Source organism: Rhinoderma darwinii, chromosome 2, assembly GCF_050947455.1.
Source record: "Rhinoderma darwinii isolate aRhiDar2 chromosome 2, aRhiDar2.hap1, whole genome shotgun sequence".
Classification (NCBI taxonomy): Eukaryota; Metazoa; Chordata; class Amphibia; order Anura; family Rhinodermatidae; genus Rhinoderma; species Rhinoderma darwinii.
The window spans coordinates 475,001,962-475,024,601 of record NC_134688.1 but is presented as its reverse complement, the minus strand read 5'-3'; positions in this window follow the sequence as shown (position 1 = coordinate 475,024,601).

Here is a 22,640-nt window from a genome sequence, read left to right as displayed (position 1 = left end):
TTCTGTGAACGCTCGTTTGTCCGATAATTGGCCGGTGTAAGGGTTTGTCCACACGTAATGGAATTGCTGCAGAAAATTTCTGCAGCAATTCCGCAGTAAGTAGCAGAAACTCCGCTGCGGAAAAACCGCACCATTTCCTGTGTTTTTTACTGCAGAAAATGGTGCGTATTTTGCTGCGTTCTTCTCAATGTTGGGGGATGGTGACATCTCCTCTGAAAAATGCAGTAATTCAGGACACTTTCCGCAACAGGACTTGACATGTACGAAAAATCCGCACCGGAGGTTAATTTCTGCTCTGAATATTTACGCAGCGTGTGGATGAAATTTGTTACATTTTCACCCACTTTGCTGCTACTGTATTACGCTTTACGTCCTCAATTCCGGACTAAAAATACGCACCAATTCCCCTACATGTGGACAAGCCCTAAGAGAACCGTTATCCTACATGAGCGTCTCCTAGATATCATTGTTTAAAGTGGGGAGGAACTGACGTGGAGAGGACAATGTGGTCACCAATTCTTTTACCATAATAATAATATTACTAATGGTGTCTCTTTAGAGTCAAGGAGTCAGGGAGAGACATTCACTTATAACTGTGGTGTTCCCATCATGTCAGTAAGAGATACACAGTGAGAAAATCCTGCAAACAGTAGCCTAAATCTAAGCTCTCTATACCGCGCTGAGCATGACATCAGGATCGGGAGCAATTTTCACGTTTTAGTGGACTCCGGCTCTATGGGTTACATAGACCATTATTGAGGATAATTTTCTTAACCTAAAGAGGTCCTCCACCTAAATATACTTTTGCAAAGACCTGATTAATATACAGATGTGTCCTTCTTTACCTTCCCTCTTATCTCAACCTATTCTGAGATGTGTAGCGTGAGATGATCAGCTTTAAGAAAAAAAATATACTCTGTCATGAAACGTAAATGGCCTCCTGGTGGTTGTGGTGTGAATTGCAGCCTGTCTAGAGTTTTGCTAGCATGTCGCGATATTGTATTGAAATGGTTTCATGAGAAATTGGAGTCCTTAACCAGGTTCAAGAAAAGGTAATGTGGACACATCTGTAATTGTAGGAAATACAGAAACATCTTGTTTGAGTGTTGCCGAGCTCCTCTACTCCGCTGTTCTTGGTTCCTTGACAGATCTGCCTGGAGCTAAATCCCTAGATAATCTGATGCAGACTGGTACTTGATGCCTTCCAACCCCTATATAAACTAGTCTCTTTCGCTGGATTGGCACGGTTCTGGTAAAAACGGTTTGGCAGTAATGAAGCTGGACGACTACCAGACATTTTTACATCTACTGCAAATCCACAGAGAAAAAGGGGACCAAAACGGCGCTGCTCGTAAAGATGTCAGATAGAGTGTAAATAAATAAAGTATTTATTATGAAGGAAAGGGCTACGAGTTTCGACGCCGGACCAGCGTCTTCATCAGGCCGGACTGGCGTCGAAACGCGTAGCCCTTTCCTTCATAATAAATACTTTATTTATTTACACTCTATCTGACATCTTTACGAGCAGCGCCGTTTTGATCCCCTTTTTTTCTCTGTGGATTTGCAGTACCTCTTGACAACAAACCTGGTTTGTGTGTGCACGGATCTGGCAGCAGCTAGACATCTAACATCATGCGTTTATGACATCTAACCGGTGTCCATAACCCTAGGTGAGCAATTTTCGTCTTGTCTAAATTGCCCCTGTGGTTTTATCGCTTTTATTTTGCACTATGTAGCGCCGTGTCTGTTTTATTTGCTTTTAGCTTATTTTAACATCTAAACATACATGGCTGGAATACCCATCAGGGAACCCAGTGCTGTACCCAGGTTTTGATCGTATGGGGTCGATTCACAACGGGGAACATGAGATCCAGCAGAGGACAACCCTACCTGAAAAGCAGAATTCATGATGTATACTCGTACTATATAGCTGGAGTCTGGGTCTTCACAACCAATCACCCTGGTGCCCCCAGAGTTCTGCATTTCAACCATTTTACATTTTACACCCAACCCGACGCAACCGCATTTTTTTGTTTTTGTTTTCCTATTCCCATCCCCCATTCATTACTCATATTGTTCCATTGACAGAGCCGTACGAGGGCTTTATTTTTTGCAGGATGAGTTGTAGTCATTCATACCACCATATGATGTACTGAGAAACGTAAAAAAAAGTATTTTCTAGCGTGGAATGAAAAAAACAAACCTTCATTGATTTTTGAGTTTCGTTTTTACGCCGTTCATCGTGTGGTAAACATGACATGGTAGCTTTATTCAATACGATTACGGCGATACCAAATTAATATCGATTTTTTAAAATGTTTTTTGACTATTACAAAAGTAAAAAAAAAATTGTTCTGCGTCTCCGTATTCCGAGAGTCATACGTTTTTTATTTTTCCATCGATGGAGCGGTGTGAGGGCTTATTTGTTGTGGGGTGATAATTTTGGGAACAAGCAACTTTTTTATCACAAATTTTAATAAACGATGGTGTAGATTTTTATGTACGGCGTTTACTGTTTGGGATTAATCATGTTATATTGTAATAGTTCTGACTTTTGGGGATCGGGCAATACCAATTATGTTTATATTTTTAATTGTTTACATTACTTTAGATAATAATTGGAAAAATATGTTTTATTTTTTTGATATTTTTTGTTACATTTTGCTAAAAACTTTATGTATTTTCATTTTTTCATTTTTTTTAGTCCCTTTTTGGAAATTGAACGTGCAATCCTTAGATCACTGGTACCATACACTTGGATACTTATGTTTTTCAGTGTAATGTGCTGTTTTTCATTTTCCTATGAAGCCTTACCTCTGACAATACAAAATAGGAGGAAAAAGATGGCAGATCTGGGGGCATTCATTTGGCCCCCAGCAGCCATAACAATCCATCCGCTACCTATAATACCATTTCGGGGGGTTGATGGGTGACAGTAGAGCCCACCTCTGTCTAACAGATTAGATGCTGCAGTGATTATTGACTGCGGCATTTAGGAGGTTAAACAGACGGGATCAGGTTTAGCTTCGATCCTGGCCGTTAGAGCAGGGTATCAGCTGTGCTATACAGCACCCCCAGCATATGGAGCCCGTGAGCCTGCTCCATACTTTTACCTTCCACGTCCGCCGTACATGTCAGGAAGGGGTTAATGGGTATTGTAAACTTTTGACACCACTTTCCTATTGCTCTTATGCATCTGCAATATCACAAAAATAATACTCAGTACTCAAGGGAAAAAAATACTACTTATACCAGCAGAAAAAAAAAAAAAAGATCATATGTCAGGCTGAATGAGTTGCCAGTGATTAACAGTGAGATAATGATGAGGATTCCTCAACTTCATTTTACCAAACCTGCTAACGGGCCAAAAATGGAAAATGCAGAAGACGCCATTTCACACTTTCAACTACAATTTAATTGGAAGTTGAGAAAACTGATGTGGCTGATTCCAGCAATGTCTTCACTGCCAGCGTCTGTTCTATAAAATAATGACGATCAGCCGAACATAAGAAGGAAAATTAACTTTATTTTGATTTATTTTTAAAATTGCACTTTCAGTGAAGAAAAGTGAATATTTTCGTATCATTAAGAATAATTTCTAAAGACACGTTTGCCGTACTGTAACGTTATCAGCGAATCTCTTCTATCTGGGTACAATGGTAATAACGACTGTTACATCCTGTGGAATTTCAATAGGAACCACTAACAAAGAACATGGTATGTCCTATAATGTACAGTGAAGGGAATAAGTATGTGATCCCTTGCTGATTTTGTACGTTTGCCCACTGTCAAAGACATGAACAGTCTAGAATTTTTAGGCTAGGTTAATTTTACCAGTGAGAGATAGATTATCTAAAAAAAAAAACAGAAAATCACATAGTCAAAATGATCTATATTTATTTGCATTGTGCACAGAGAAATAAGTATGTGACCCCGACCAACCATTAAGAGTTCAGCCTCCTCCAGACCAGTTACTGCTCCAAATCAACTTGGTGCCTGCATTATAGACAGCTCTTACATGGTCACCTGTATAAAAGACTCCTGTCCACAGACTCAATGATCAGTCTGACTCTAAACTCTACAACATGGGCAAGACCAAAGAGCTTTCTAAGGATGTCAGGGACAAGATCATAGACCTGCACAAGGCTGGAATGGGCTACAAAACCATAAGTAAGACGCTGGGTGAGAAGGAGACAACTGTTGGTGCAATAGTAAGAAAATGGAAGACATACAAAATGACTGTCAATCGACATCGATCTGGGGCTCCATGCAAAATCTCACCTCGTGGGGTATCCTTGATCCTGAGGAAGGTGAGAGCTCAGCCGAAAACTACACGGGGGGAACTTGTTAATGATCTCAAGGCAGCTGGGACCACAGTCACCAAGAAAACCATTGGTAACACATTACGCCGTAATGGATTAAAATCCTGCAGTGCCCGCAAGGTCCGACTGCTCAAGAAGGCACATGTACAGGCCCGTTTGAAGTTTGCAAATGAACATCTGGATGATTCTGAGAGTGATTGGGAGAAGGTGCTGTGGTCAGATGAGACTAAAATTGAGCTCTTTGGCATTAACTCAACTCGCCGTGTTTGGAGGAAGAGAAATGCTGCCTATGACCCAAAGAACACCGTCCCCACTGTCAAGCATGGAGGTGGAAACATTATGTTTTGGGGGTGTTTCTCTGCTAAGGGCACAGGACTACTTCACCGCATCAATGGGAGAATGGATGGAGCCATGTACCGTCAAATCCTGAGTGACAACCTCCTTCCCTCCACCAGGACATTAAAAATGGCTCGTGGCTGGGTCTTCCAGCATGACAATGACCCGAAACATACAGCCAAGGCAACAAAGAAGTGGCTCAAAAAGAAGCACATTAAGGTCATGGAGTGGCCTAGCCAGTCTCCAGACCTTAATCCCATCGAAAACTTATGGAGGGAGCTGAAGATCCGAGTTGCCAAGCGACAGCCTCGAAATTGTAATGATTTACAGATGATCTGCAAAGAGGAGTGGGCCAAAATTCCATCTAACATGTGTGCAAACCTCATCATCAACTACAAAAAACGTCTGACTGCTGTGCTTGCCAACAAGGGGTTTGCCACCAAGTATTAAGTCTTGTTTGCCAAAGGGATCAAATACTTATTTCTCTGTGCACAATGCAAATACATATATATAATTTTGACAATGTGATTTTCTGTTTTTTTTTTAAATATAATCTATCTCTCACTGGTAAAATTAACCTAGCCTAAAAATTCTAGACTGTTCATGTCTTTGACAGTGGGCAAACTTACAAAATCAGCAAGGGATCAAATACTTATTTCCTTCACTGTATAATTATATACAGAAGAAACCCAGGTTAGACCAGCATGCTCCATATCACTATATACAGGAAGATGTATAACTTATACCAGCTGTACATATATAATTATATACAGAAGATACCCAGGTTATACCAGCATGCTCCATATCACTATATACAAGAAGATGTATAACTTATACCAGCTGTACATATATAATTATATACAGAAGATACCCAGGTTATACCAGCATGCTCCATATCACTATATACAAGAAGATGTATAACTTATACCAGCTGTACATATATAATTATATACAGAAGATACCCAGGTTATACCAGCATGCTCCATATCACTATATACAGGAAGATGTATAACTTATACCAGCTGTACATATATATTATATACAGAAGATACCCAGGTTATACCAGCATGCTCCATATCACTATATACAAGAAGATGTATAACTTATACCAGCTGTACATATATAATTATATACAGAAGATACCCAGGTTATACCAGCATGCTCCATATCACTATATACAAGAAGATGTATAACTTATACCAGCTGTACATATATAATTATATACAGGAGATACCCAGGTTATACCTGCATGTTCCATATCACTATATACAAGAAGATGTATAACTTATACCAGCTGTACATATATAATTATATACAGAAGATACCCAGGTTATACCAGCATGCTCCATATCACTATATACAAGAAGATGTATAACTTATACCAGCTGTACATATATAATTATATATAGAAGATACCCAGGTTATACCAGCATGCTCCATATCACTATGTACAAGAAGATGTAGAACTTATACCAGCTGTACATATATAATTATATACAGAAGATACCCACGTTATACCAGCATGCTCCATATCACTATATACAAGAAGATGTATAACTTATACCATCTTTACATATATAATTATATATAGAAGATACCCAGGTTATACCAGCATGCTTCATATCACTATATACAAGAAGATGTATAACTTATACCAGGTGTACATATATAATTATATACAGAACATGCCCAGGTTATACCAGCATGCTCCATATCATTATATACAAGAAGATATATAACTTATACCAGCTGTACATATAGAATTATATACAGAAGATACCCAGGTTATACCAGCATGCTCCATATCACTATATACAAGAAGATGTATAACTTATACCAGCTGTACATATATAATTATATACAGAAGATACCCAGGTTATACCAGCATGCTCCATATCACTATATACAAGACGATGTATAACTTATACCAGCTGTACATATATAATTATATACAGAAGATACCCAGGTTAGACCAGCATGCTCCATATCACTATATACAAGAAGATGTATAACTTATACCAGCTGTACATGTATAATTATATACAGAAGATACCCAGGTTATACCAGCATGCTCCATATCACTGTATACAAGAAGTTGTATAACTTATACCAGCTGTACATATATAATTATATACAGAAGATACCCAGGTTATACCAGCATGCTCCATATCACTATATACAAGAAGATGTATAATATACCAGCTGTACATATATAATTATATACAGAAGATGCCCAGGTTATAACAGCATGCTCCATATCACTATATACAAGAAGATGTATAACTTATACCAGCTGTACATATATAATTATATACAGAAGATACCCAGGTTATACCAGCATGCTCCATATCACTATATACAAGAGATGTATAACTTATAACAGCTGTACATATATAATTATATACAAAAGATCCCCAGGTTATACCAGCATGCTCCATATCACTGTATACAAGAAGATGTATAACTTATACCAGCTGTACATATATAATTATATACAGAATATACCCAGGTTACACCAGCATGCTCCATATCACTATATACAAGAAGATGTATAACTTATACCAGCTGTACATATATAATTATATACAGAAGATACCCAGGTTATACCAATATGGACCCTAATAGTGGTTTAGGTTGACTTGAAGGTGATGTAGATCTTATACTTCGTTCCTATCTAATAGTTATAAGCCTTTCTTTGACTTTGAGGCTTCTCATTATTAATGACCCGGTTCCCTTAAGTTTCTTTTTGCAGAACTTGCTAGCAGGCCAGGAATAGAAAAAGCCGAAGTTGTCTTTTCGCACTTTAAATTTCAATTTAATTGGTGCTGGAGAAATCCAGTGTCACTATATTTAGCAGCCGGGAAGTCTTTAGTGCAGGTCTCTATGTAAGTGAATATTTCAGATGGTCCAAATAATAAGGTTCTCGATAACATTGTCATTAATGAACATAAATTGTTGCTGTGGAAGCCCCAACTAAACAAGTAGCAGATCAAAATGTTACATCCAACAAAGTTCATGGAAGACTCGCACACACAACTGTCCTAACTGTGCTACCTCTGTACTATGAAACTGTCAGGTATTGTAAAGGATCTGCCAGGCACAGCGGGGTTAACGCCCATAGGTAATCAGTCGGCACCTGAGTCTATGTCTCTGAGACTGACTCCAGCTTCCACCACTCAGGCTGGCAGGCTTAGGAGTGGGAGAGCCTATCGCAGCCTGGCCAGACTCGGCTAGCTCCCGCCCTCTGTCTATTTATACCTGCCTTTCCTGTTCCTCCAGTGCTTGTGATTCTTCTCGTGTGGTTTCCTGGCCCAGCTACAGCTCCTTCTATTTTGATCCTGCTCCATACAGACCCTGGCTTATTGACTACTCTTCTGCTCTGCGTTTGGTACCTCGTACACTCCTGGTTTGACTGGGCTCGTTCACCTCTCTTGTTGCTCATGGTGTTGCCATGGGCAACTGCCCCATTTTCCTTAGCTTTGTGTACCCTTGTCTGTTTGTCTCGTGCACTTACTGAGCGTAGGGACCGCCGCCCAGTTGTACCCCATCGCCTAGGGCGGGTCGTTGCAAGTAGGCAGGGACAGAGTGGCGGGTAGATTAGGGCTCACTTGTCCGTTTCCCTACCCCTATCATTACATAATCACAAGCCCGTTACCTAGTCTACCCTGGTCCCTGTCTCTACTATGGACCCCCTTGAGACCCTGGCCCAGCAAATGCAGGGTCTCTCCCTACAGGTCCAGGCCCTGGCTCAGAGGGTCAACCAGCCTGACACTACCATGGTAGTGCCCCTCACCTCACCCCTTGAACACCACCTCAAGTTGCCTGACCGGTTCTCAGGGGACCGGAGGACTTTTCTCTCCTTTCGGGAGAGTTGTAGGCTATACTTTCGCTTAAAGCCTCACTCCTCAGGTTCTGAGAGCCAGCGGGTGGGTATAATTATGTCCCGGCTCCAGGAAGGGCCCCAAGAGTGGGCCTTCTCCTTGGCTCCTGACGCCCCTGAACTTTCCTCCGTTGATCGTTTCTTTTCTGCTCTCGGACTCATTTATGACGAGACTGACAGGACTGCCTTTGCCGAGAGTCAGCTGGTGACCTTACGTCAGGGTAAGAGACCTGTTGAGGAGTATTGTTCTGACTTTGGGAAGTGGTGCGCAGCTTCCCGGTGGAATGACCCTGCCTTAAGGTGCCAGTTTAGGTTGGGTCTGTCGAACGCCCTGAAAGACCTGCTAGTTAGCTATCCCTCTTCAGACTCCCTAGACCAGGTTATGGCTTTAGCGGTATGACTTGACCGACGTCTCAGGGAACGACAACTTGAACGTTTTTGTGTTTTCCCCTCTGACTCCCCCATGATGCCTCCCGAGGTCCCGTTGCTTCGCTCTTTCACGGAAGACTCGGAGGTACCTATGCAACTCGGGGCCTCCGTGTCCCCCCGGCAACGTAGAGAGTTCCGCAGGAAGAATGGTCTCTGCTTCTATTGTGGGGATGACAAGCATCAAGTGAACACCTGTCCTAGGCATAAGAATAAGCAGCCGGAAAACTTCCGCGCCTAAGTGATCATCGGGGAGGTCACTTGGGCGCACATGTATTTCCCGTAAATATGAAACGTAATAAAATCTTGCTTCCCTTTCAGGTCTCTTTTGGTGGTAGGTCTGCTACCGGCAGTGCCTTCGTTAGTTTCAGGGTCTTCTACTAATATCATGTCTGTGGAATTTGCTATGTCTCTAGCTATGCCTTTGATTGATTTGCCTAAACCTGTTCCGGTAGTGGGTATCGACTTCACTCCCCTTGCTAATGGTTATTTTACACAGCATACCCCTGTTTTTGAACTCCTTGTTGGCTCCATGCATTTGGAGCAGTGCTCTGTACTGTTGATGCAGGGATTATCGTCCGATTTGGTTTTAGGCCTTCCCTGGTTGCAGTTGCATAATCCCACGTTTGACTGGAATACTGGGGAGCTTACCAAATGGGGTAATGAATGCTTGACGTCATCTTTTTCTGTTAATTCTATTTCTCCCCCTGAGGTGGTGAACACGCTACCTGAGTTTGTGCAGGACTTCGCTGATGTTTTCTCTAAGGAGGCCTCCGAAGTGTTACCTCCTCATAGAGAATACGATTGCGCTATCGAATTGGTACCAGGAGCTAAGCTCCCTAAGGGTAGGATATTTATTCTTTCTTGTCCCGAACGTGAAGCCATGAGAGAGTATATCCAGGAATGCCTGGTCAAGGGTTACATTCGCCCCTCTACTTCTCCGGTAGGTGCTGGCTTCTTCTTCGTAGGGAAGAAGGATGGTGGTCTTAGGCCATGCATTGACTACCGTAACTTGAATAAGGTCACTGTAAGGAACCAGTATCCCCTTCCTTTGATTCCTGATCTCTTTAATCAGGTTCAGGGGGCCCAATGGTTCTCTAAGTTTGATCTACGGGGGGCGTATAACCTTATCCGCATCAAAGAGGGGGATGAGTGGAAGACTGCGTTTAACACGCCCGAAGGTCATTTCGAATACCTCGTCATGCCCTTTGGGTTGTGTAATGCTCCTGCGGTCTTCCAGAATTTCATAAATTAAATTTTAAGGGATTACCTGGGGGTTTTTCTTGTAGTGTACCTTAATGACATACTGGTGTTTTCCAAGGACCTGTCCTCCCACATTGAGCATGTCAGGAAGGTGCTCCAGGATCTTCGGGAAAACAAACTGTTTGCGAAAACCGAAAAATGTGTGTTTGGGGTACAGGAGATACCATTTTTGGGTCAAATCCTCAATCCTCATGAATTCCGCATGGACCCCGCCAAGGTCCAGGCTGTGGCGGAATGGGTCCAACCTGCCTCCCTGAAGGCGTTACAGTGTTTCTTGGGGTTCGCTAATTATTACAGGAGATTTATTGCTAACTTCTCGGTCATCGCTAAGCCTCTTACGGACCTCACTCGCAAAGGTGCTGATCTCCTCCACTGGCCTCCTGAGGCTGTCCAGGCTTTTGAGGTCCTTAAGAAGTGTTTTATCTCGGCCCCAGGCTGCTGGTTCAGCCCAACCAAATGGAGCCATTTATCGTGGAAGTTGACGCATCCGAGGTGGGAGTGGGGGCTGTCTTGTCCCAAGGTAGCGGGTCCCTCACCCATCTCCGTCCCTGTGCCTACTTCTCCAGGAAGTTTTCGCCCACTGAGAGTAACTATGATATTGGCAACTGCGAACTCTTAGCCATTAAATGGGCATTTGAAGAGTGGCACCACATCCTGGAGGGGGCTAGGCACCAGGTAACGGTCCTTACCGACCACAAGCATCTGGTTTTCCTAGAATCTGCCCGGAGGCTAAACCCGAGACAAGCTCGATGGGCGCTATTTTTTACCAGATTCAACTTTTTGGTTACCTATAGGGCTGGGTCTAAAAATATTAAGGCCGATGCACTGTCACGTAGCTTCATGGCCAGCCCCCCTTCGGAGGAAGATCCTGCTTGTATTCTGCCTCCTGGTATAATCATTTCTTCTATTGATTCTGATTTAGTCTCAGAAATCGCGGCTGATCAAGGTTCAGCTCCCGGGAACCTTCCTGAGGACAAGCTGTTTGTTCCCCTGCAATTCCGGCTAAGGGTACTTAGGGAAAACCATGACTCCGCATATCTGGTCATCCAGGCGTCCTGGGTACCAAACACCACATTGCCAGAAACTATTGGTGGCCTGGGTTGCCTAAAGACGTTAAGGCCTACGTCGCCGCTTGTGAGGTTTGTGCTAGGTCTAAGACTCCCAGGTCCCGACAGCGGGCTTACTACATTCTTTGCCCATTCCCCAGAGACCTTGGACCCATATCTCCATGGATTTTATCACCGATTTGCCTCCATCTCAAGGCAAGTCGGTGGTGTGGGTTGTAGTAGACCGCTTCAGTAAGATGTGCCACTTTGTGCCCCTCAAGAAATTACCCAATGCCAAGACGTTAGCTATCTTGTTTGTCAAACACATCCTGCGTCTCCATGGGGTCCCTGTCAATATTGTTTCGGACAGAGGGGTACAATTTGTTTCATTGTTTTGGAGAGCCTTCTGTAAAAAGTTGGAGATTGATCTGTCCTTCTCCTCTGCCTTCCATCCTGAAACTAATGGCCAAACTGAGAGGACTAATCAATCTCTAGAACAATATTTAAGGTGTTTTATCTCTGACTGTCAATATGATTGGGTCTCATTCATTCCCCTCGCCGAATTTTCCCTCAATAACCGGGTCAGTAACTCGTCAGGGGTCTCCCCCTTTTTCTGTAATTTTGGGTTTAATCCACGGTTCTCCTCCATTTCACCTGGTAGTTCCAACAATCCCGAGGTAGAGGTCGTTCATCGGGAACTGTGCACAGTCTGGGCCCAGGTTCAGAAGAACCTAGAGGCGTCCCAGAGCATACAAAAAACTCAGGCTGATAGAAGACGTTCTGCTAACCCCTTGTTTATGGTCGGGGATCTGGTGTGGTTATCGTCTAGGAACTTGCGCCTTAAGGTCCCGTCCAAGAAATTTGCTCCCCGGTTTATTGGGCCGTATAAGGTCATTGAAGTCCTCAATCCTGTCTCCTTCCGACTGGAGTTGCCCCCATCTTTTCGAATACCCGACGTGTTTCATGCCTCCCTCCTTAAACGCTGCTCACCGTCCTTGGCTCCCTCGAGGAGAACTCCTGTTCCCGTTCTCACCCCTGAGGGGGTGAAATTCGAGGTAGCCAAGATTGTGGACAGCAAGATGGTCCAAGGCTCCCTCCAGTACCTGGTCCATTGGAGAGGATACCGGCCTGAGGAGAAGACTTGGGTACCCGCCCGGGATGTTCACGCTGGGGTATTGGTCAGGAAGTTCCACCTTCGTTTCCCCAATAAACCAGGTCCACTTAGAAAGGGTCCGGTGGCCCCTCATAAAAGGGGGGTACTGTAAAGGATCTGCCAGGCACAGCGGGGTTAACGCCCATAGGTAATCAGTCGGCACCTGAGTCTATGTCTCTGAGACTGACTCCAGCTTCCACCACTCAGGCTGGCAGGCTTAGGAGTGGGAGAGCCTATCACAGCCTGGCCAGACTCAGCTAGCTCCCGCCCTCTGTCTATTTATACCTGCCTTTCCTGTTCCTCCAGTGCTTGTGATTCTTCTCGTGTGGTTTCCTGGCCCAGCTACAGCTCCTGACTATTTGATCCCGCTCCATACTGACCCTGGCTTACTGACTACTCTTCTGCTCTGCGTTTGGTACCTCGTACACTCCTGGTTTGACTCGGCTCGTTCACCTCTCTTGTTGCTCACGGTGTTGCCGTGGGCAACTGCCCCATTTCCCTTAGATTTGTGTACCCTTGTCTGTTTGTCTCGTGCACTTACTGAGCATAGGGACCGCCGCCCAGTTGTACCCCGTCGCCTAGGGCGGGTCGTTGCAAGTAGGCAGGGACAGAGTGGCGGGTAGATTAGGGCTCACTTGTCCGTTTCCCTACCCCTATCATTACAGGTATTAAGCAACCAGGGAACATGTACAGCAGAGAGGGTTTTCTCTGCTGTTGCTTGGGTGTAAAACCCGGAATAAAGCCTGGTATGCTGGAGTCTGAAGGAAAAGGACGGCTTCCACTCCATACAGACAGTCCGTGTCTTGGGCTGTCTGATGAGCCTAGTTAGGCTTCACCTGAGACGGCTCTTTAATTGAGGTGTGTACAGTTCACACAGGGCTCTGTCTGGGGAATGCTAGCCTGTGGGAGTCAACAAAGTGTAAGGTAAAGCTGTGAAGGTTTTGAGGTGCTGGGCACCAGGCTCAGTGTCTCGTAGTGAGGGACAGTGAATGTGTTAGTTAGAGGCTGGATGGCCTAGGGTTTATTATGTATGTTTTTGTTGTAACACTGCTTGCTGTGGTGAAGACAATAAAGCTAGCTGCGGCTGGTTTCAACTTTTATTCCATGAGTTGGAGTGAACTTTCTATGTGTGCCAACCATCTCACCCGGGAGATGGCGATCCTGTGAGCTAAGTGGTCCCCAAGTTACAGAAAAGGAAAAGAATGATCCAGCGCTGTGTCATTCTTTTCCTTTTCTGTATCGTTTACCGCTGGCCGTAGCGGGGATCCGAGTGAAGTGTCTGGAGACGCAACAAACCGGTGAGCTGGAGGCTTCCTCCCTTTTCCTACTATGGTCCCCAAGTTGTCACAATATATATATCAAAAACTCAGGAATTTACATTTCTGATGACAAACTGGCACTTGGGGTACAGGATAATGATACACTGACCCTTCGGGTACAGGATAATAACACACTGACTCTTGGGGTACAGAATAATGACACTGACACTTGGGGTACAGGATAATGATACACTGACACTTGGGATACAGGATAATGACACTGACACATGGGGTATAGGATAATGACAAACTGACACTTGGGGTACAGGATAATGACACACTGAGACTTGGAGTACAGGATAATGATACACTGACCTTTCGGGTACAGGATAATGACACGCTGACACTTGGGGTACAGGATAATGACACACTGCCACTTGGGGTACAGGATAATGCCATGCTGACACTTGGGGTACAGGATAATGATACACTGACACTTTGGGTACAGGATAATGACACACGGACACTTGGGGTACAGGATAATGACACACTGACACTTGGGGTACAGGATAATGACACACTGACACTTGGGGTACAGGATAAAGACACACTGACACTTGGGGTACAGGATAATGACACACTGACACTTGGGGTAACGGATAATGACACACTGATAATTGGGGTACAGGATAATGACACACTGACACTTGGGGTATAGGATAATGACACACTGACACTTGGGGTACAGGGTAATCTCACACTGACACATCAACTGTTGGCTGAATTGGATGATTTTTGATATTTCATTAGCCCATTATTTGAAAATGATGTGTGAACACTTCGATGGCAGAGGAAAGCCTATAGGTTGCCAAAAATGTGTTTGGTCAGTTTGGATTTTTCAGGCCGGGGTCAGCTGAAAAATCAAGTGAATCTTATGTCATGATTGGCTGAATTCTGGTGATCATTTATCATTTAGTGAAAGCCCAGTTTGCTTTTTATCTTTTTTAATTTTTTGGTCTGTCAGTTCAGCCTGGCATGTTGTGGTGGGAATTATGTATAACTACTATAATACTGCTCCTATATTCAAGAATATAACTACTATAATACTGCTCCTATATTCAAGAATATAACTACTATAATACTGCTCCTATATTCAAGAATATAACTACTATAATATTGCCTCCTATATACAAGAATATAACTACTATAATACTGCCCCTATACACAAGAATATAACTACTATAATACTGCCCTCTATATACAAGAATATAACTATTATAATACTGCTCCCTGTATACAAGAATATAACTACTATAAGGGTATGTGCACACACACTAATTACGTCCGTAATTGACGGACGTATTTCGGCCGCAAGTCCCGGACCGAACACAGTGCAGGGAGCCGGGCTCCTAGCATCATACTCATGTACGATGCTAGGAGTCCCTGCCTCGCTGCAGGACAACTGTCCCGTACTGAAAACATGATTACAGTACGGGACAGTTGTCCTGCAGCGAGGCAGGGACTCCTAGCGTCGTACATAAGTATGATGCTAGGAGCCCGGCTCCCTGCACTGTGTTCGGTCCGGTACTTGCGGCCGAAATACGTCCGTCAATTACGGACGTAATTAGTGTGTGTGCACATACCCTCATACTGCTCCTATATACAAGAAAATAACTACTATAATACTGCCTCCTATATACAAGAATATAACTGCTATAATACTGCCTCTATATACAAGAATATAACGCTTATAATACTGCCCCTATATACAAGAATATAACTACTATAATACTGCCCCCTATATACAAGAATATAACTACTATAATACTGCCTCCTATATACAAGAATATAACTACTATAATACTGCTCCTATATACAAGAATAGAACTACTATAATACTACTCCTATATACAAGAATAGAACTACTATAATACTGCCCCCTATATACAAGAATATAACTACTATAATACTGCCCCCTATATACAAGAATAGAACTACTATAATACTGCCCTAATATACAAGAATATAACTACTATAATACTGCTCCTATATACAAGAATAGAACTCCTATAATACTGTTCCTATATACAAGAATAGAACTACTATAATACTGCTCCTATATACAAGAATAGAACTACTATAATACTTCTCCTATATACAAGAATATAACTACTATAATACTGCTCCTATATACAACAATATAGCTACTATAATACTGCCCCTATATACAAGAATATAACTGCTATAATACTGCTCCTATATACAAGAATATAACTACTATAATACTGTCTCCTATATACAAGAATATAACTACTATAATATTGCTCCTATATACAAGAATATAACTACTATAATACTGCTCCTATATGCAAGAATATAACTACAATAATACTGCCACTATATACAAGAATATAACTGCTATAATACTGCCTCCTATATACAAGAATATAACTACTATACTACTGCCCCTATATACAAGAATATAACTACTATAATACTATCCCCTATATACAAGAATATAACTACTATAATACTGCTCCTATATACAAGAATATAACTACTATACTACTGCCCCTATATACAAGAATATAACTACTATAATACTGCCCTATATACAAGAATATAATTACTATAATACTGCTCCTATATACAAGAATATAACTACTATAATACTGCCTCCTATATACAAGAATATAACTACTATAATACTGCCCTCTATATACAAGAATATAACTACTATAATACTGCCCCTATATACAAGAATATAACTACTATAATACTGCCCCTATATACAAGAATATAACTAATATAATACTGCCCATATATACAAGAATATAACTACTATAATACTGCTCCTATATACAAGAATATAACTACTATAATACTGTCTCCTATATACAAGAATATAACTACTATAATACTGCTCCTATATACAAGAATATAACTAATATAATACTGCCCATATATACAAGAATATAACTACTATAATAATGTTCCTATATACATGTATATAACTACTATAATACTGCTCCTATATACAAGAATATAACTACTATAATACTGCCCTCTATATACAAGAATATAACTACTATAATACTGCCCCTATATACAAGAATATAACTACTATAATACTGCCCCTATATACAAGAATATAACTAATATAATACTGCCCATATATACAAGAATATAACTACTATAATACTGCTCCTATATACAAGAATATAACTACTATAATACTGTCTCCTATATACAAGAATATAACTACTATAATACTGCTCCTATATACAAGAATATAACTAATATAATACTGCCCATATATACAAGAATATAACTACTATAATACTGCTCCTATATACATGTATATAACTACTATAATACTGCTCCTATATACAAGAATATAACTACTATAATACTGTCTCCTATATACAAGAATATAATTACTATAATACTGCCCCTATATACAAGAATATAACTGCTATAATACTGCCTCCTATATACAAGAATATAACTACTATACTACTGCCCCTATATACAAGAATATAACTACTATAATACTATCCCCTATATACAAGAATATAACTACTATAATACTGCTCCTATATACAAGAATATAACTACTATACTACTGCCCCTATATACAAGAATAACTACTATAATACTGCCCTATATACAAGAATATAACTACTATAATACTGCTCCTATATACAAGAATATAACTACTATAATACTGCCTCCTATATACAAGAATATAACTACTATAATACTGCCCTCTATATACAAGAATATAACTACTATAATACTGCCCCTATATACAAGAATATAACTACTATAATACTGCCCCTATATACAAGAATATAACTAATATAATACTGCCCATATATACAAGAATATAACTACTATAATACTGCTCCTATATACAAGAATATAACTACTATAATACTGTCTCCTATATACAAGAATATAACTACTATAATACTGCTCCTATATACAAGAATATAACTAATATAATACTGCCCATATATACAAGAATATAACTACTATAATAATGTTCCTATATACATGTATATAACTACTATAATACTGCTCCTATATACAAGAATATAACTACTATAATACTGCCCTCTATATACAAGAATATAACTACTATAATACTGCCCCTATATACAAGAATATAACTACTATAATACTGCCCCTATATACAAGAATATAACTAATATAATACTGCCCATATATACAAGAATATAACTACTATAATACTGCTCCTATATACAAGAATATAACTACTATAATACTGTCTCCTATATACAAGAATATAACTACTATAATACTGCTCCTATATACAAGAATATAACTAATATAATACTGCCCATATATACAAGAATATAACTACTATAATACTGCTCCTATATACATGTATATAACTACTATAATACTGCTCCTATATACAAGAATATAACTACTATAATACTGTCTCCTATATACAAGAATATAACTACTATAATACTGCTCCTATATACAAGAATATAACTAATATAATACTGCCCATATATACAAGAATATAACTACTATAATACTGCCCCCTATATACAAGAATATAACTACTATAAGGGTATGTTCACACGCACTGTTTTTAGACGTAATTCAGGCGTTTTACGCCTCGAATTACGCCTGAACAGATGGCTCCATTACACCTACAAACATCTGCCCATTGCTTTCAATGGGTGTTACGATGTTCTGTTCCCACGAGGTGTAATTTTACGAGTTGCTGTCAAAAGGTGGCGCGTAAAAAGACGCCCGCGTCAAAGAAGTGCGTGTCACTTCTTGGGACGTTTTTGGAGCCGTTCTTCATTGACTCCATTGAAAAACAGCTCCAATAACATCCGTAAAATACGCGAGTTGTTAATAAACGTCTGAAAATCAGGAGCTGTGGCGTAATTTCTGACGTATTTTGCTACTGCGTGTGAACATACCCTTGTACTACAATTTTTAACAGATCGCTTACACACAATCTTTTTCTGCTCCCCTTGTAAGAAGAATTCCTTGTGTTGATTGAGGATATTAGATATTCAGCAATTATTTTGTTAAGCATCTGCTCTCCCCCTCCAGATGTACATAATATGTAGTGTTACTGTCAGTGATTGTTCTGCACTGGCGGGCGGTGTTGGTGAAGTATCACTCACGTACCTGTGATCCTGATGAGTCTCGTGTCACTTTAAATAATACACTTGTTTTTCCTGGATTAATATTTTGTAATCTTTTGATGTTTCTGCTTTAGGGGGAGTTGGTTTCAGTAAGAAATGTGTTTCTCTCCCTCTCCCTGACTTCCCTGCGGTCCATATATAAATAAAATATGAGGGACTCACACTGTGTATTGCGCTCCCATCTCTGTTCCCAGATAATAGTATTAACATGTCATCATTTATAAAGCTGGTAGACATATTTTCTTTCTCTCTCTCGCTCTCTCTCTCTCTCTCTCTCTCTCTCGAGCTGCGCAGACGCCGGAAGTCAGAGGTTAGTCATGGAGAACTTGGGGGGACTTTCGATCCACCGTTCTCCTTATCGCTGCCAGTGATCACACATGTATCCCCTATTCTGTGGAGGGGGGATACATGTCGTTTGCAGGACACACTGTAGTCAGATTTTTTTGGGAGGTTGGGGACGCTGTATGGCGTTCCCTACAGGGGGGGGCTGTATGGCGTTCCCTACAGGGGGGACTGTATGGCATTATCTACAGGGGGGGCTGTATGGCGTTCTCTACAGGGGGGGCTGTATGGCGTTCTCTACAGGGGGGCTGTATGGCGTTCTCTACAGGGGGGGCTGTATGGCGTTCCCTACAGGGGGGGCTGTGTGGCGTTCCCTACAGGGGGGACTGTATGGCATTATCTACAGGGGGCTGTATGGCGTTATCTACAGGGGGGCTTTATGGCGTTCTCTACAGGGGGGCTGTATGGTGTTATCTACAGGGGGGGCTGTAAAAAAGGCACTATTTACAAGGGTGGGGGGGTTGTGTGACACCCAGGGGCTATGGGGCCCAGTCTTTCCTAGTTACGCCCCTGTATCTATCTCCTATCTATCTGTCTATCTATCTATCTATCTATCTATCTATCTATCTACAGTGGAGGAAATAAGTATTTGATCCCTTGCTGATTTTGTACGTTTGCCCACTGTCAAAGACTTGAACAGTCTAGAATTTTTAGGCTAGGTTAATTTTACCAGTGAGAGATAGATTATATATAAAAAAAAAAAAAAGAAAGTCACATTGTCAAAATGATATATATTTATTTGCATTGTGCACAGAGAAATAAGTATTTGATCCCCGACCAACCATTAAGAGTTCAGCCTCCTCCAGACCAGTTACTGCTCCAAATCAACTTGGTGCCTGCATTATAGACAGCTCTTACATGGTCACCTGTATAAAAGACTCCTGTCCACAGACTCAATGATCAGTCTGACTCTAACCTGTACAACATGGGCAAGACCAAAGAGCTTTCTAAGGATGTCAGGGACAAGATCATAGACCTGCACAAGGCTGGAATGGGCTAAAAAACCATAAGTAAGACGCTGGGTGAGAAGGAGACAACTGTTGGTGCAATAGTAAGAAAATGGAAGACATACAAAATGACTGTCAATCGACATCGATCTGGGGCTCCATGCAAAATCTCACCTCGTGGGGTATCCTTGATCCTGAGGAAGGTGAGAGCTCAGCCGAAAACTACACGGGGGGACTTGTTAACGATCTCAAGGCAGCTGGGACCACAGTCACCAAGAAAACCATTGGTAACACATTACGCCGTAATGGATTAAAATCCTGCAGTGCCCGCAAGGTCCCCCTGCTCAAGAAGGCACATGTACAGGCCCGTCTGAAGTTTGCCAATGAGCATCTGGATGATTCTGAGAGTGATTGGGAGAAGGTGCTGTGGTCAGATGAGACTAAAATTGAGCTCTTTGTCATTAACTCAACTCGCCGTGTTTGGAGGAAGAGAAATGCTGCCTATGACCCAAAGTACACCATCCCCACTGTCAAGCATGGAGGTGGAAACATTATGTTTTGGGGGTGTTTCTCTGCTAAGGGCACAGGACTACTTCACCGCATCAATGGGAGAATGAATGGAGCCATGTACCGTCAAATCCTGAGTGACAACCTCCTTTCCTCCACCAGGACATTAAAAATGGCTCGTGGCTGGGTCTTCCAGCACGACGATGACCCAAAACATACAGCCAAGGCAACAAAGGAGTGGCTCAAAAAGAAGCACACTAAGGTCATGGAGTGGCCTAGCCAGTCTCCAGACCTTAATCCCATCTAAAACTTATGGAGGGAGCTGAAGATCCGAGTTGCCAAGCGACAACCTCGAAATCTTAATGATTTACAGATGATCTGCAAAGAGGAGTGGGCCAAAATTCCATCTAACATGTGTGCAAACCTCATCATCAACTACTAAAAACGTCTGACTGCTGTGATTGCCAACAAGGGTTTTGCCACCAAGTATTAAGTCTTGTTTGCCAAAGGGATCAAATACTTATTTCTCTGTGCACAATGCAAATAAATATATATAATTTTGACAATGTGATTTTCTGTGTTTTTTTAAAATATAATCTATCTCTCACTGGTAAAATTAACCTAGCCTAAAAATTCTAGACTGTTCATGTCTTTGACAGTGGAGGGATCAAATACTTATTTCCTTCACTGTATCTATCTATCATCTATCTATCTATCTATCTATCTATCTATCTATCTATCTATCTATCTATCTATCTATCTATCTCATATCTATCTATCTATCTATCTATCTCATATCTATCTATCTATCTCATATCTATCTATCTGATATCTATCTATCTCATATCTATCTATCTCATATCTATCTATCTATCTATCTATCTATCTATCTATCTATCTATCTATCTATCTATCTATCTATCTATCTATCTATCTATCTATCTATCTATCTATCTATCTATCTATCTATCTCCCTCCGACAATAATATTGAACATCCTTATAGAATATAGCTTTTATAAGACATCCCTGTAGACTTCCACCTGTGACTGTCATCTCTCTATCATCGGTTGCCCTGTTAATGTCAATGGAAAGATATTGAGATATTGTCATTATATCTAAAAGGACAAAACATCAGAAAATAAATTGTGTCATTTAGTTTCAACCTTATAAATTGCTTTGCCCGGGAACATGGCAGTGAATGGAGACATTAAAACTATATGAGAGTCTTGATATTTTAAAAAGCATTTCTGTGGCCAACAGAACATTAACCCGGCGGCGCTCTCAGGCGGGAGAAGACATACTTATAAGCTGCGGGTCGTAGAGAAACCACTGAGGTAATGAGAGGAAGGGGGTGTTATTTATCAGAAAACAAAAACAACATTAGCATCCCATTTCACTGACTGGCGGGAAGCAGATTTAAGGGAGAGACCTTTCCATAGCCTTAAAATCTCATGCATAAGAAAAAGCCTGCAATAATGTCAATCTGATAAGAGATCCGGCATGAGAGCGCAGCTGCTGATACTGTATCTCGGATCGCTTTATGGTGAACGGTAAGGCGCCTCGCCATCATTGGTTGACACAAAGTATCAAATCAAAAAAATCTCGAAATATCAAAGCTTCATTTTATATTGAAAATTCATCAACACGTCTGGAGCAACTGCTCATTTTTTTCTCTCACCACCACCTATAGAAAGGCGTCAACTCAACTGGTACTTGACCATGATCAAGAACATATTTTACAGCAACCGGCATGGACAACATGAGTAACCAAGAGTAACCAGTGGATAACTTGTATGGTAACCATCACCAAGGTTAGGCTTCACTTACATAAATAAAATATATGGATCTAAAGTGTTACGGGTCTATATTTCAAGGCAAGTTTGGAATATATAGCCCGATACAGTCATGTGACAGTCATGTGACTGTGTCCTTTCGTTAATATTAGCTCCGTATATTG